Below are 4,651 nucleotides of genomic sequence, written 5' to 3'. Positions count from 1 at the left end.
CCATTTGCAGCAACATGGATGGACCTAGAGATTATCATACTAACTGAAGTAAGTCAGACAAATAAAGACTGATATCACTTATATGTGGAATCTAAAATAAAATGGTACAAATGAACTTATTTACAAAGCAGAAACAGACTCACAGACTTCGAAAACAAACTTATGGTTACCGAAGGGGAAACATGGGGGAGGGATAAGTTATCAGTTTGGGATTAACAAATACACACTACTATATATGAAATAAATAATCAACAATGACCTACTGTATAGCACAGGGAACTTTACTCAATAGTCTGCAATAACCTATATGGGAAAAGAATCTGAAGAAGAATGGATATATGTATATGTATAAATGAATCACTTTGCTGTACACCTGAAACTAACACAACATTGTACATCAATATACTCTAATATAAAATAAAATTTTAAAAAAAGAATGGTGCAGTTTCTTCTTCCACTATGAAGCCAAGCACTGAGCTGCAATGGAACAGCAATGATAATAATAGGAGTATTTGTTTAGTTATTGCAACATATACCTCTTTACCTTGTTACTCCTTCTCAACTTCAGGAATCTTTCCACCTGCCCTGTGCCTGCTACAGACACATTAGCTAGCCCCATAGTTCCCTTTATATATCTGTACCACTCCTCTTACCAGCTGTGTGTTAATTATCTGTTCAGGTGTCTGTCTCCCACATGGGACTGTCAGCTACTACAACAGGAAAATATAGAGTGACATGTGCCTGTCCAAACACAATGACATGTGCCTGTCCACACACAATGTATGTGTTCTATGGGAACGCAGCTGGGAGAACGGCTTGGTTTGCTCAAAGAGTTCAAAAAAACTATAGTGACCTTTGTATCTGCAGCCAGACATATGAGTAGTGGTTTGTTATGGGAAGGAAGGAGTGAAGGGAATTCCAGGTAGATTAAAGGCATGGTGTGTTTGTCAGTCCCTTAACTAATGTTTATGAGGTCCTACCATGTGCCAGATACTTTGCTAGGTGCTAGGAGTACACAGTAGGTTGATTTGGCTGTAACGTGGAGCACGTGGAACAGGAGGTCATCGGAGTAAGGATGGGGAGGTGAGCTGTACCACGGATGAAGGATCTTCTGCAGCTGCCTAAAGAACCTGCCTTTAATCCTGGAAGCCAGTGGAGGCCTCTGAAGGGTTTTAAGCAGGTAAATGCTGGAGTCAAATTTGGTTCTAAGTGAGGAGGATATCTATGAACAGATATGGAGTGATTCATGGGATATTTTGTTAAGTGAAAAAAACAATGTGCAAAAGACAATCTACAATGTGCTACCTTTTGTAGGTAAAGAAGGGGAAATAAGAAAATGTCCATATATCTGCTCAATGATGTGAAAATAAACAAGAAGAATAAACTAGAAAACATAAGGATGGGGTGGGGAAAAGATGATAATGAGGGGGATGGGAACAGAGTAAAGGGAACGGGGGAAAGCAAGGCTTCTCTGAAGAAACCTTTTTATATAGTTCTGACTTTTGAAACCATACTAAAAAAGAATCAGTGGGAATGGAGGAAAACCCTACAGTGAAATACAAACAGGAATGAATGGGAGTGGGAAAGAACTAACCTAAGTAACTTCTGAAAATAGTCCTTTGAGGATATGCAGTTGGATGAAGACAAAGGAACTATAAATAAATCTTGAACTCTATTTTTCACAGAGATGTGGCTAGCACTTCAGAAACTACTTTCTGTATATTTTAGGGTTGAGAAAATAAGCACGTTGTAGATAATGGAAACAGAGTTTGTTGGAGAAGGGAGTTTAACAATATGGAACGACAGAGTGTATGAGTATGAACTTGGGGTTTCTAACATGGATGCATGGATGGATGGATGGATGGATGGATGGATGGATGGATGGATGGATGGACGGACGGATGGAAAGATAGATAAATAGCCAGAGATGAGATATGTGTGTATACGTGCATATATTTCCTAGCTCTGCCCCTGACAGGGCCTAGAAGTAGTGACACCCCAGTAGCAATGAGCATACCTAGTACCCAAACCTTGGTTTCAAAAACCATTCCCCACTAGAAAGAATCAGGGATCTTTGGGAAAATGACTGATTTCAGGACAGTACTGAGGAAGAAAAAGATGATCCTGAAATATTTTGTAGTACCAGAAAATAAAGATGTGATCAGAGGATGATAGGAATATGTCTAAAGAACAAGGAATCACCTTGAATGAGCTTGCTGTGGCCAAATCTGGGACAATTTGAAAATCAAAACAAATAACGATGGTAATGGATTATAAGCCATTGAGTAAAGTAAGAATCCATGAATATAAGTAAATATATATTATATGTAAAAGTAATACACATTTATACTTATGTATTTATTATGTATATTTATATAAACATTTTATATATTTATAGTATATGCAGTATTTATAGTATAAAGAAAGTATAGTATAGTATAAAGAAATAAAGAAGGGAAAACTCTCCCTCACAGTAGAATCCCAACTAATATAGAAGGGAGGATGGAATTAGAAATTCACTATCATAGTAATAATTAATCCAGGAAAGAATCATCAGTGGGTGCTAAAACTAGTGGATAAAAGTTTGATGAGTAATTACAAAATTACAGCAACCCGAAGCAGGATGAGATCAAGTTCAGAAATCTATGTTACAGCACAAAGCACCCAAATGCTGTCAGCTGATTGTCATATTGCTAAGTGTTGTATTTGCAATAGGATGATAACAATAATTATTTTTGAGTGTCCATTGTGTGATAGGCATTATGCTAGGTGGGGTTTGGGGAGTTTTTTGTTTGTTTTTTGCATATATTAACTCACTCAATCCTAATACTAACTCAGATTTTTTTATTAGTTATTCCCATCTTTAAGATGAGGAAACCAAGATTCAGGAAATGAAAAAATTGTTTAAAGTCAAATAGTTATAAGAGGCAGAGTCAGGACTCAAATCCCCTGCCTTCTGACTTCAAGTTCTGTGGTGTTCTATCACGTTGTGTGTCTCTGGGTCCTCTTAGAGTTCTGAGCTTCTGAAAGTGTGCAGAATGATAAGATCAGAGAGGCATTTTTAAACAAAAGCATTGGGGAGTTCCTTCTTTATCCTCACCATATTTACTAAGCATCTTGCCTCATATTTCTTGTCTAAAAATAGGGAAGGCAATGCTTAATTTACATGCTTGTTATGAGGACTAAATTAGATAATATATGTAAAGCATAGAGCACAGTATAAAATGTGTCTGGCAGCAGTGTTAATACCAGTTGCAATGCTGAATTCCCTTGTATGGTGGAAAATGTTTCTAAAGGTCCTGCTTTTGGACTGAATTGATAATCAAAGGCCAGATCATAAAGAGCTTTGTGTGTCATGAAAAGAAGATTACCTTTTATTCTATAGGCAATAGAAACCACTGAAGAATTTTATTACTGGGAAAGATGTGATTTGGTTGGCAATTTAGAGCAGACCAAGGGGAAGAACCCAAAACCCAAGGCAGGCAGACCAGCAGGAGGCTGTTGTCAGAGACCAGGCAGATGAGGGTCTGAGTTAACAAGCCACCTGGCATCATGGAGAGGAGGGAACACACAATGGACAGTCACACCCCCAGACTGGTGCCTGAGTGTGGCAGGAGAGGGAGGGTGAGGAGCTTAGGTTCAGCCTCAGGCCTCTGGCCTGAGTATTGGCTCTTCTTGGGCATGACCAGAGTATAGAGGAAGGGCAGGCTGGGGGAGTGGAAAGGTGCTGATTCAGGGTAGTGTGGGACATAGAAGGGAGTCACAGTAGACAGTTGGATATGCAGATCTGGGTAGAAGGGAGAGTGCAGGGCTAGAGCAGCATGCCTGGGAGTCATTGAAGCTGTGCAAGTGGATGAGATCCCTGAGGGAAAGGGTGCAATGTGAGGAGAGGGCTGAGGATAGGATTGTGGAAACACCCAATATTTAACAATGGCAAAAGAAAAAGTGGAATGAGACTGAGGAGGAACACTTACAAAGATAAAAGAGTTTCCAGGGGGTTGTTTTCTGCAAAGGCCAAGGCTGCATAGAGAGCAAATAAAGCAAAGAAGGCCTGAAAGGTGCCTGTTGGATTTGACAACTGGGTTACCGGTTTTGACCTTAAAAATAAAACAGCCAGTTATTTTACAGCAAAAATGGGTTTATTTGGGAATAGCAGAGGGATTGCAATTCAGAACATGCAAGCTATAGCAAATGCCATAGGCAAGTCCAAAAAACCAAGAGGAATGTTATTTTATAGAAAAAAAGGAGGAAGTTGGGAGGGGATGTTTTGAATAAAAGTCCATTTGACAAAAGTGAGAGCTCAGGGTGATGACATTACTTATTGGTTGAATTGCTAGGGTAGTAGATTTCTTCTAGGCATGCAGTGTACACCTTTTCCTGTTGGGGCCTGTAACTGATGATTCTTTCCTGTTGATGAGTCTTCTGTTGGGGTCTATAATTGACAATTCCTCCTGCAATTGACATCAGTATTACTGTATGAGAGCTTCCCCTTTTGACCTCCTGCCTCCATCCTAGTGAGGTTTCCCTTTATTAAGTTTCACACTGGAAACCTTGGCAAGAGCAGGTGCTAAGAAGCAGAATCCAGTTGACCAGTGGATTAAGAAGAGAATGACATTTTTTTTTTCCCCCCGCAGCATGTGGGATCCTATTT

This window comes from Eschrichtius robustus, chromosome 6 (genome assembly GCF_028021215.1).
Source record: "Eschrichtius robustus isolate mEscRob2 chromosome 6, mEscRob2.pri, whole genome shotgun sequence".
Lineage (NCBI taxonomy): Eukaryota > Metazoa > Chordata > Mammalia > Artiodactyla > Eschrichtiidae > Eschrichtius > Eschrichtius robustus.
The sequence above is the reverse complement of the archived record's forward strand: the minus strand, read 5'-3'. Positions refer to the sequence as shown.